This window comes from Lissotriton vulgaris, chromosome 6 (genome assembly GCF_964263255.1).
Source record: "Lissotriton vulgaris chromosome 6, aLisVul1.2, whole genome shotgun sequence".
NCBI lineage: Eukaryota > Metazoa > Chordata > Amphibia > Caudata > Salamandridae > Lissotriton > Lissotriton vulgaris.
In genome coordinates, this window is record NC_141694.1 from 1,912,699,176 (window position 1) to 1,912,711,257 (window position 12,082).

Consider the following 12,082-nt stretch of genomic DNA (forward strand, 5'->3'; position numbering starts at 1 on the left):
ATTGCGTAGGTGGTACTTACCTTTTGCCAGTGGTTACTGGTTGTGTTCTACGTTTGTTATTTGGTGCTACAGTTATTATATGTGCTATGTGCTAAGTGTTATTCCTACAAAGGGCTATTTCTACCAAGTGCTAGCTCTAAAAGTGCTTATTCCTGACAGTGGTCCATGTGGCCCTGTCCCATGTACATAATCCCCTTTAAATTCTGCCCGTGCCTATGGCACATTGTAAAGTGTGAGTTTATTATCTAATGTGTTTGGTATAATACAAAGGCTATTTTTATATATAACCTTGTGTGGAGTTCCTTTTGTGGGGGACCTGGGATGTTGTTCCTGGTGGGTTCGTGCGCAAATACTTAACCTACATTGCCTCCGGGATAAGCCTTACTGCTCATGTCACGTTACCTAGAGGGTGAGCAGGGGTTATCTTTGGCATGTAACTCCCTTGCCCTGACTAGAGTGGTGGTTTCTGCCTGGCTTTGGCGCAAGCCTTAGCCAACTGGAAATCCCATTTCTAACAGGCGGTATCTCCCAGGTTTATTTATGAGTGCAAAAACAGGATGAAAGATGTTACCCAATAATCCCCTTCTTGGATTTGAGATTCAGTTGTGATCCGGTCCTGTTGCCTTCCTTGTTTTTAAGCCATTAGTTACTTCTTCATATTTATAATTAGATGTTTTTTCTGCTCAGACATGCAGTAGTAATTATACACAAAGGGCACCTCCTTAATCTTCCTTTAGATATTCCCTTCAAATCTGCTCACTCTGCTCTTTCCACACCAGCATCACGAGCCCCATTGGTCCCAACTCTCCAACACATTTTTACATTTCTCCTTTCAAGCGCACAGTCCGTTCTTAGCTGCACAACCATAAGCATGTCTTTCTTGTGCTCCCTGACAAGTACTGTGTACTGTGTAACATTTAATTCTTTCCCTAATAACATATTTATGATCATTAAATCTAAACGTTTGCCCCGCCTCTTTTTACAGTCTGAGGTCATTTCTTCCACTTTACGTCAAACCGCAAGCACCCCCCCCCCTTGTTCTTCCTCAGAGTCAATCACCAACATCTTAGAACAAGCATTGGAAATGCAATAGGTCTCGCAGCATTAGAGTTAGTGCTTTTAGAATTGTTTATGGGGTTTTTTTGTAAATCTTTAGCATTTTTGTTTCCTGTAGCCAATGCTAAAGAATTACAAATAAAAAAAGCCATAAACAATTCTAAAAGCTCTAACTCAAATGCTCCGAGACCTATTGCACTGTGTGAGGGTGAGGGGTTGAGGGTGAGTGAGGGTGAGGGTGAGTGAGGGTGAGTGAGGGTGAGGGTGGGTGAGGGTGAGTGAGGGGTTGAGGGTGAGTGAGAGTGAGGGTGAGTGAGGGTGAGTGGGGGTGAGTGAGAGTGAGGGTGAGTGAGGGTGAGTGAGGGTGAGTGAGAGTGAGGGTGAGTGAGAGTGAGGGTGAGTGAGGGTGAGTGAGAGTGAGGGTGAGTGAGAGTGAGGGTGAGTGAGAGTGAGGGTGAGTGAGGGTGAGTGAGAGTGAGGGTGAGTGAGAGTGAGGGTGAGTGAGAGTGAGTGAGAGTGAGGGTGAGTGAGGGAGGGTGAGGGTGGGTGAGGGTGAGTGAGGGTGAGGGTGAGTGAGGGTGAGTGAGGGTGAGTGAGGGTGAGTGAGAGTGAGGGTGAGTGAGAGTGAGGGTGAGTGAGGGTGAGGGTGAGTGAGGGTGAGTGAGAGTGAGGGTGAGTGAGAGTGAGGGTGAGTGAGAGTGAGGGTGAGTGAGAGTGAGGGTGAGTGAGAGTGAGGGTGAGTGAGAGTGAGGGTGAGTGAGAGTGAGGGTGAGTGAGAGTGAGGGTGAGTGAGGGTGAGTGAGGGTGAGTGAGAGTGAGGGTGAGTGAGAGTGAGGGTGAGTGAGGGTGAGTGAGAGTGAGGGTGAGTGAGAGTGAGGGTGAGTGAGGGAGGGTGAGAGTGAGGGTGAGTGAGAGTGAGGGTGAGTGAGAGTGAGGGTGAGTGAGAGTGAGGGTGAGTGAGAGTGAGGGTGAGTGAGAGTGAGGGTGAGTGAGAGTGAGGGTGAGTGAGAGTGAGGGTGAGTGAGGGTGAGTGAGTGAGGGTGAGTGAGGGAGGGTGAGGGTGAGTGAGGGGTTGATGTTGAGGGGTTGAGGGTGAGTGAGGGTGAGTGAGGGGTTGAGGGTGAGTGAGGGTGAGTTAGGGTGAGGGGTTGAGGGTGAGGGGTTGAGGGTGAGTGAGGATGAGGGGTTGAGGGTGAGTGAGGATGAGTGAGAGTGAGGGTGAGTGAGGGTGAGGGTGAGTGAGGGGTTGAGGGTGAGGGGTTGAGGGTGAGTGAGGGTGAGTGAGGGTGAGGGGTTGAGGGTGAGTGAGGGTGAGGTGTTGAGGGTGAGTGAGGGTGAGGGGGAGTGAGGAGTGAGAGTGAGGGTGAGTGAGGGGTTGAGGGTACAATGGCTGGCATAAATTTGTACAGGCCTAATGTAGGGAAGTTGAAAACCGTCAGGCAGCCTTGAGTGATTGGTTCGCACACTGCACTCCTCAGTACAAAGTAATAATGTCCCTGGGCCTCTCTCGAGAAGGGAGGGTGTGGCACTGGGGACAAAGCACTCCCACTGGGGGAGGGGTAAATGTGTTACAAGATAGACCACAGTGCAGACAATGACTTTTACAGATGATGAGCCTTAGTTCCCAGGTAGAGCACGTTCTATCACGACTGAAAATGGTGAAAAGGACTACATTTCCTTTGCTCACTTTCTACTTTTGAATGTGTATGCATTCTAAAGAGCACTTTCATTACTTTCTGCTTGTTCGTGCCATCAAGCAGGGGTGGAGACTGTATTAAGTGTAATGTCTAACCGGCAGCAATGCATTAAAACACGTTTATCCTGAGAAGCTTGCCGTCTTTATCATTTGTGTTTTGGAAAGCGGATTTGACACTGCATAACGTTGAAGGAGCTCCCATTTCCCATTGGGGCGGAAGCAGCACAGAGGGCAGGGAGGAGCTGAAGCAGCATGGAGGGCAGAGAAGGGCAGATGCAACATGGGGAGTAGGGAAGGGCTGAGCAACACGGAGGGCAGGTAAGGGCGGAAGCAGCACGGAGGGCAGGTAAGGGCGGAAGCAGCACGGAGGGCATGGAAGGGCGGAAGGAACACAGAGGGCAGGGAAGGGCGGAAGCAGCATAGAGGGCAGGGAAGGGTGGAAGCAGCACCATGGGCAGGGAAGTGCAGAAGCAGCATGGGGGGCAGGGAAGGGCGGAAGCAGCACGGGGGCAGGGAAGGGCGGAAGCAGCACGGGGGCAGGGAAGGGCGGAAGCAGCACGGAGGGCAGGGAAGGGCGGAAGCAGCACGGAGGGGCGGAAGCAGCACAGAGGGCAGGGAAGGGCGGAAGCAACAGGGAGGGCAGGGAAGGGCGGAAGCAACAGGGAGGGTAGGGAAGGGCAGAAGCAACAGGGAGGGCAGGGAAGGGCGGAAGCAACAGGGAGGGCAGGGAAGAGCGGAAACAGGGAGGGCAGGGAAGGGCGGAAGCAACAGGGAGGGCAGGGAAGCGCTGAAGCAACACTGAGGGCAGGGAAGGGCTGAAACAAAACGGAGGGCAGGGAAGGGCTATTTTGTATTTTATTGTAAATATGCGGACACAGAGGGATGGAGCTAGCCTTGCGCGAAGATGGCTGCGCTCTAGGCAAGCTCCTTTGGCTGCCACCTAATGAACAGCAATATGCTGCGGTAAACAAAATAATTAGAATTTAGAGAAGCTGACCTGTGCTTCGTAGGGGATTGAGCACACAAAATAGGCTTGCCACCGTACATGTGAAGCAGGCGTTGTCCCGCGGCCTAGATGGAAGCGGCAAGGACCGCCCTGCAGAGGATGTGGGAGGCCGCTGGCTGTGAGCTGCTCCTGTGCAGGCGGGCACTCTGTGGAGCCGGTCAGCGCCTGTGACGCTGTGCTCTGCAGCTGGAGGACGGGCGGCACCGAGGGAGCTGCGACCGGCCTGTGGGAATGACTGGCAGGATCAGTGTGCCTGCAGCCCGGTAGATGAGCATGGCTCGCGGCGGACTGAGACGTAGTCTTGCTGTAGGCTGCGACACGGCGGGAAGGGGAGGGGGCGGAGCGGGTGAGCTGCGCGAGGGACGCAAACCGCGTGGAGTCTTACCGGGGGAGGGGGGGGTGGGCTTGGAGGAGGGAGACAATCAGAGCAGATCGCCGGGGTTATTCTTGGCGGCTCTTAGGGAGGTCCGGTTATTTTGTGTGCCGATGAGAATCTAGGCGCAGTTGTGCATGCACAAGGCTATTCCTGAGGATGAAGGAAAGGGTTAGCCTTAGTGTTTGAAAAGACGAGTGATGTGACCGTTGCGGCGGTGTTACGCGGAAGGAAGTTAGACGGCGTTAGACGGAAGGAAGAGAGGGGAGGGGGAGGAGAAATGCGACACGGCGGGAAGGGGAGGGGGCGGAGCGGGTAAACAAAGACGGACGTGCACGCGCACGCGCTTTTAAGGTCAATGCGCATGCGCATAAGCTCAATGCGCATGCGCATTGACCTTAAAAGTCACGGGCACTGCAAGGAATCGCCACGATTCCTTGCAGTGTGGATAAAGAGTGGATAAGTCGCAATACTCTCGCTTGCTCGATGCGCATGCGCATCGACAGGCGAGACCTAAAAAGACAACCCCATTTGGTCTGTATAAAAAGATAAGGGTGTGTCCTTCATAATTTAGTAAATCACCATTTACAGCCAAACAATCGTATGCCATCTGTGATTTTTTTTTATCCTTATGAAAAATGTTTCTCCTCAATATTTAGTTCCCATTTTTAGTAGCAAAAACATCGAATCAATTTCTTATTTCCTCACCAGAAGCCCAAAGAGAGATTTGTCAGTACACATTGTAGGCCGCAATAATCAAAATAAAGGAACAGTGCCCTGAATCAACAGCAATGTAACATATCGGTGCATCCAGCCGGTCACTAATAAATGTCTTGCGCACTGGTTGGTGTCCTTCAACGTGTTCATTTACTGCACATTGCCCTAATCCACTGACCACAAGCCAGGAATCTTTCTAATGTCTAAAGGAAAGCATCTGCCTCCAGGACGCAGGGGATACTCTGCTGGCTGAACTCAGCTCTATAAATGCTTGGTGTTTCTCCCTCTCTGGCCTGATGCTCTCTGCCATGTGCTGTTTGTGATGCTTGATAGTACTTTAATGTCCTAATTAAACAACCCTTTGTCCTGGGCCTCAACACTTGTCAGAACATTGTACTGTTTTTGTCTCTTAAGCCATTGCTGGTCTTTTCTATCTTTCAGAATCAGAGTCCAGACTGGCCCTGGTAGCATCTGAAAACACCAGTGTTCTGGAAAGGACCTTCCTATTCAACGTGGCTGTTCTTCCAAGAAAGAGCGCGTGAGTGTCAATTCCAGAGCATTCTTCTGGTTTTCTCAATCAGTCTCTAATACCTCGGCCTGTAAAGAGCTTATATGTTGAAATCTGGCGGATACTAGGTGTTTTGTTGTCTCCTTTCCTCTTGAATGTAAGCCTTGATTTCCAAAGTTCTTGTTTCCAATATTGTTTGGGGTGTTATCGCTCCTTCCACCCTCCTTGCAGTAAAGTCGGTCCAGGCCTTTAACCTATGACGGGTACAGACCAAACCAGCGAGCATGCCAAGACCATATGTGGATTCTTCATCCCAATGTTCATGCCGACTGACATAGTGCCGCCTGGACTGCAGCACCTAATTACTGCAGTTTACAGGTGGACATTCACCGTGGGACAAACACCGTCATCAAGGGCGACTGTGGTGAAAAGTCCCCTAATGGTTTTAACTAAAGTTTGAGCTTTGGATGCCATTCCTAGTGGGAAAATATGGTTAAATCCATACAAGCCACACACCCTTGCACACCCCTGGACACGCCTGAACATGCCTGAACACCCCTGGCTGAATCGGTTTGACCCAGAGCCTGTATATTGCCTGAATTCCTCATGGCTAGTAAGAGGAAACTTGAATGTACCCCCTCTGTCGGGCAATATGTCAAAAATATGCGTAAAAGAATTCAAATTTCCTATAATTTATCATGGAGTTTGGGTTGTTCGTGGGCCCAGAAAAAAAAAATATATACATTTATGTATGTGTATATATACACGTTTGGTGTCTAGTATCCATTCCCACCCACATGGGACCTTCAGGGGTGGGCATCAGGCCTTATTCCTGGGTGGGACGTCCAATCCCAATATTTGTTTTTTATAATTAAAACAAACCCTGATGCTAATGGGCTTTTTGCCTCTGAGGACAGTAGTACCCCTGGTAGAGGGTCAGAAAGACTGTGGGTCCCATTCGGGGTGGGTGTCAGGCCCGATGCGTGGGTGGACCACCCCAACTCAATAAAGTAGTAACTCGTGTCTAGTGTTTTTTCCGCCCCTCTCCAAGAGAGAGGCCAGATGGAGGGTAATCATTTTTATGGTTACATTTCTTTAATGATTTCAGGTTAAACATACAACATTGCAATTCCCTCTCTAAATACTGCTGTGAACCCCATCCAGTAGGCTGGCTTGGATAAAGAAAATACATAAACAAGGCCCCCCTCCCTTTGAAATATAAGGATTACAATAGGTGTCCTCAGACTCGCCCCCTGACCTGGGGCTTCTGTCCCGATGTAGCCTATGCCCGTTGGTGTATGGTATCGTCTGGAGGTGCAGTTTGTGGTGGGTCGGCTACGCGCGACAGTCTCAGATACCTCGGTGAGGTAAGTTCTTTAAACTCCGAGGTTAGCAGCGACAAGAAGGGTTTCCAGAGATCCTGGAATGAAGCCCCTGGGTTGGTGAGCGTAAGAGAGATCCTCTCCATCCCAAGAATACGCCACAACCTATGGAGCCGCCCAAGATAGGTGGGCGAGGTGGCCGTCCCCCAGTTTGTAGAGCCGCCTCCAGCGCTAGTGCTATCTGCCTGCCCCTCCGTGTTCTGAGTGGAAAGGTAGAGAGTGTGAGCAGGAAAGCCAGGTATCTGGGTGTCTCCATGGGCATCGGTATCATCTAGTACCCGCTTCCAGTAGCTCCAGGTTTGAGGGCCTCCCACAGCCGGTGGGTCAGTGTACCCAGCGAGCCACACACTCTCCAGCATTGGGGGCTTCATGTCGGGTTGCCTCTGTGGAGTTGTGGGGGGGTGAGATACAAGTAATCATTTTTAAAAGGAAGGTGCTTCCGGTGCATGCACCAGAAGCATTTTCTTATTTTTTTGTGGTGATCGACCCACTGACGTCCTCCGCAGGACGGGATTAATGCAGTGGATTTCAACAAGTTGTCTACTGGGTTAAAGATGTTAAAGTGCGAAATGTAAACACCATTTTAACAGCCTTTATTGTATTTTTCACATTTAACGTCTTCGTTTGATTACTAAAAAGCATTGCAATGTAATGCCCAATAACACACATTATAAAACACATAAAACATTCACATCCAAAGCGTCTACATCAAAGAGCACATGTCAGAGTTTATCATTTGTAAGTCCATTCAAAATAACACAAGCAAAGCTTATAAGCCTCTTGGCAAGAGAGGCACCCCCTCGACCTACCTTACTCCCCCCAATTGTTAGCCCCATGAACGTATATGCACTGAGGCTTAGCAGCGAATGTATTTAGAGTTAGAATACCTAAGGAATGGCAGCGATTAAAGTGCACTTGCTCATAGTAAGGTCTGCGCGGCCGCAGAAGAGCCATACTAAGCAACCGTCCATTGTTCAGGGAGAGAGCGCTGTCTTCTGAGTGCTGGTGCCACCCCCAACATGCGCCATCCCCGCAAGGTGCGTAAGACTATGTGGGACCTGAAGTGCCATTGCTGTAGGTAAATTACCCAAAGTGTCATCCTTCCATATCTACGTTTGGACAGGCTAGCTTCATCCTTAACACCTTCGCTGCTATTGATATTTTCCTCCTGTGCTGATATTTCATCATTGCCATTGTTCATGACGAGCTCAGCTCGTCATCAGCACAGCTCCACTGTGCCTCATGACGAGCTGAGCTGGTCATGAGCATCGAAGGGGTTAACCACTGAAAGCAGCGGTGCACTAGATTTAGTCTGTTTTTAAAATTCCAAGTGGCTCATTTGAGAAGTTAGCCTGGCATATGGTGTACACTAGTTCTAGTGGCACCTTGCACCAGTCTAATCCACCCTTATTGATGGTGGTTGTAAGGTCAACCTCATAGACAAGCTATCCTAGTGGTGGCATGGACCAGCAGTCATCAGGCTAAGACTTCATAGAGCATATTAGGCAAGTTGTTTTACCAATTATAATCCCTTTAGTACCAAATGAAAGGACACCACACAAGGTATATATCAAATATATATGTATTTATTCTAAACACAACCCCTCTGCACTCTTTATGAGGTCAGAGGTAAAAGTACAATACAAGTAACTCGATTACTATACGATAAGTTGCACAGTATACGTTATGCCCTAAGGGCCTCACAAACCGTATACTAAAATAGTGGTATAAGAACCACGAGAGAATTAGAAAGCAGGCCTCGGGCCTGTGGAATCGCTGGGGCTACTCTAAACAACCAAAGGTTAGGAAGTAGGAGGCCCACGGGAGACGCGTGCAGTGTCTACACACAGCCGCAGGTTACCATTGACTTTCTAAAGGAAACATAGAAGTTACAAATATACAATTTAAGGACACTTCCGGATGGACTAGGATGGAACCCTTTTAAACAAGGACACTTCGAGAGTCAAGACCCACGGGAGCACCGGAGTACTCGTGTTACCTCACCCAGGGAAGCCGGGTGCATAGCTGTCTTTTCGTGCCGGGTTTCGTCGTCGTTTTCAATGGAGAGCTGCAAAGATGTGCTGCAGGCGACCAGAGGAAAAGTGTCTGGGTGGATCCAAGGGTGGATCGAAGATCTGTAGAACCTGAAAGCAGAGGGGACAGAGTCTGGGTCACTTGCCAGTGACCAGGGCGGCAATAGAAAGATGCCACCAGATGTTGGGTGATTTCAGGTGAAGATGTGAAGTTTGTCTCTTCAGCCACGAGGACCAGGAGGCATCTACGATGACCAGGAGCTGGATTCGAGCTGTCCCACGAAGGATCTAGTTGACTGTGGTGTCGGTATCTGGACTGGACCCAACAAGCCTTGGCAAATGCAACCCACGCACAATGTCGAGATTGGCTTCGGTGCAGACCAGCAAAGTCTGAGGAACTTCTCCTTTGTAGGAAAGTTGGAGCAAGCCTGGAGCAACCAGGAAAGCAAGTTAAATTCAAAAGAAAGTCTTCGGGGGCGCACTAGCCAACGGACTAGGAATCGCGAATACGCGTCGAGATGAAATGCAAAAGCGGGGCCATGGGTCACTCGTGGAGTGGGGGCCTCCAAGCTTCAGTGCAAATGGTGCTCAGGTCTGGGGCTTCAAGCACCCCAATGCATGACTTCGAGTTACCTCGTGAAGTGAGTGCAGCTTGCAAAATGCAGGATGCCCAGGAGTTCCGGTCCCACGTCTCTGGTGTCCGCCACGGGTCTCAACTTTGCTGTGAGCCAAGGTCGGGTCAGAGATGTCTGGAAATCTGTGTCCTGTGTCGCAGATTCTTCGGGATCCGGCGGGAGCCTCGAAAATGCAGACCGGCAAAGTTGCTGTTGGTGCCTGTTTGAACAGGGTGGTCACTCCTTGAACACAAGGGAGATGTCTTCCGTCTTCCAGTCGAAATGGAATGTCGAGGGTCGAGGATTTATGTTTCAAAGTTTCGTCCAGGGTAATCTAAGGTCCTAGTGACTGGGCTCCTATACTTATACTAAGTTTAGGGGCTGGACTACCCTTAAGGTCCCTCCTATGGGTGACCTGGGAAGGGGGTGGTTACTCCCCTTTCCCTTTGTCCAGTTTCGTGCCAGAGCTGGGGCAGAGTGCCCCAGCAACCGGTTTGAACTGGGAAATGCATGGAGAACCTTGTGTGCCCCAGGCAGTGTCTGAAAAGCATTCTCTGAATTCAGCCCTCCCTGCCCCAATACACAAAAGCCTGTCTGGGGAGGTGCCAGCACCTCCTTGAAGAGGAAACCTATTGTCCAGGCCTCCCTTTTGTCGGAGTTTCGTCCAGCAACAGGAGGTCAGACTTGTGTCTGTGGCAGCAGCATCCATTTTGTGATGCTGAGGCTCTGTTTAACTTTGACCGGTAAACCAGTAACTACATGTGTTCTCCTTCTAGAAGGGTGGAATGCTACTCCTGCCGCCAGGACTGGCGACGGGGTAGTATTCCAAAGTGTTTGACACCTTACACAACATGTTTTGATAAAGCCAAACCAAAGTTAGCATTAACCGCTAGGATTATAATGTACTTAAGAGTATATGGTATGGCTATATCATAGAACAGCTATAAGGAGATGGTTCTGAAAGCTCATGCTAGGGCACCCTCTCACATAAAACCAAGGACTCTGCCTTCCAGGATTGTTAAGGTCTGCCATAGGAGTGACTTATAGGTGTATATGTGTCTATATACTATATCAAAGTAAGGGGTGATTACACCACCTTACCCAGGCTGTGTGAACAGACATGTGGTGTCAGTTTGGAAGGCAAACTAGGGATGGCACAATACATGCTGGAGCCCCTGGTAGGCCTAGGGTGCACCTATGCCCGGGGTACCTATGGTACTCTATACAGGGGCTCACAAGGGTGACCCAGTGACCAATCTTGTATGTAACTAAAGTACAAGGTATCAATTTAGAGAGAGAACAGCTGGGCTGTGGTCCTGATTAGCAGGTCCACAGCCACACTAAAGTCGAAAAACCAGAGAACCCCAGCAAAACGTGAGGGTAACCATAGGAAGCAGCCCCTACTCTCCTACAGCTCAGAGGTGAATCCCAGATGCTGGATAGATCGAAAGTGCACAGATACTGATGCAGATAGACCCATGACAGGGACTCTGCCTTTCATTTCAATTTAGACCAAAGACGATACCCCAGGGAACCCTCCGGTGCCAGCTTTAGTCTGTGACAACAGATCGTAAAGGCTGCTTTCCGAGCCAATGATTGTTTGGCAGTGCAAAACTCCAGTCTGATTTGGGCCAGTGACGTATAATGATGGTAATGTGAAGATTTACTATAAACTTTAAGCATCATTTTGTCCAAGATACCACTGTCCCGTCCCCTGAGGGCCTCACTTCCATAGGTCAGTGTTGGGAGGACCTTTGCTTGAGCCACCTGCAAAATCGGTGTAAGCTTTGGTATTTTAATTTTATCGTAGAGAGGCCTCAAGCTGAAGGCCAATGTGTTGCCTTTCTTACTTATTTCCTCCATTTCATCACTGTACCTTCCTTTCCCGTTGAAGTTAACCCCAAGATACTTGAAGCTTTTTGCCAATTCAATTTTTTTGCTTCCCAAAGACCAGGTGTGCTTCTGTGCCCTTTTACCTTGACCTACTGTAGTGTAGTTCCTATATTCCCAATAGGCCCTGCGCATTGGAATAACATATCCTATAGATTTGACGTAGGACATATGTCTACTAGGTCTCTATCGAATATTATTAGACTTAATTGTGAGTGCCGGCTAGCTCAGAGGTCACTAGAAACTTTCTCGAATAAACAAGAAGGGATTAGTTTCTGACAACCGCATAAACATGACAACTTTGTTTCTCCAAGAATAAAATTGATCTTCAGAGTCGTGGAAACAATATATAGATATTTTACTCAGTCAATCGTGCATGCTTTGTTTCATCAGAGGTGCAGAGAAATAGAGGGACTTTTTCAATAAAAGAGCTTATTGAACTTCTTTCTTAAGCAAGTAACGTGAATTGCTACAATCGTAATACTGGTTGCAAAGTATAATGCGTACAGTAAGAAGAGTATTATAAAATAATACTGTAAAAGCATTGTATGGTTCCTAGACCATAGATAAATACATACATAAATAACAACGGCTAAAAAGTACTCAACTGGTGCTTCTAAAATACGCATACCCCAATGTACCTAACCTAAGTCTAGTACGAGGAAAGAAGTAAGTGAGGTGTAGCATAGGTTTAGTTCTTCTTTGCCAAGAATCTAACCAAGATTTCTCTTAGGGTCTAATCAGCTCTGTACCTTGGTTTTAGAATGAAGGAGGTCTGGTATCTCTGTCTCGGGACTCAATTTCCCA

At 48.9% G+C, this 12,082-nt stretch overlaps 1 protein-coding gene across 1 annotated transcript in view; it reads left to right on the forward strand.

Moving 5' to 3' along the window:
- Positions 1-5,298: 5,298 nt before the first annotated feature.
- Positions 5,299-12,082, forward strand: part of LOC147709902 (uncharacterized) — an 87,666-nt gene continuing 80,882 nt past the window's right edge. Inside the window, exon 1 of the mRNA XM_086928343.1 lies at positions 5,299-5,386. The gene's annotated coding sequence lies outside the window, so the exon portion shown is untranslated. The remainder of the gene's footprint in view (positions 5,387-12,082) is intronic.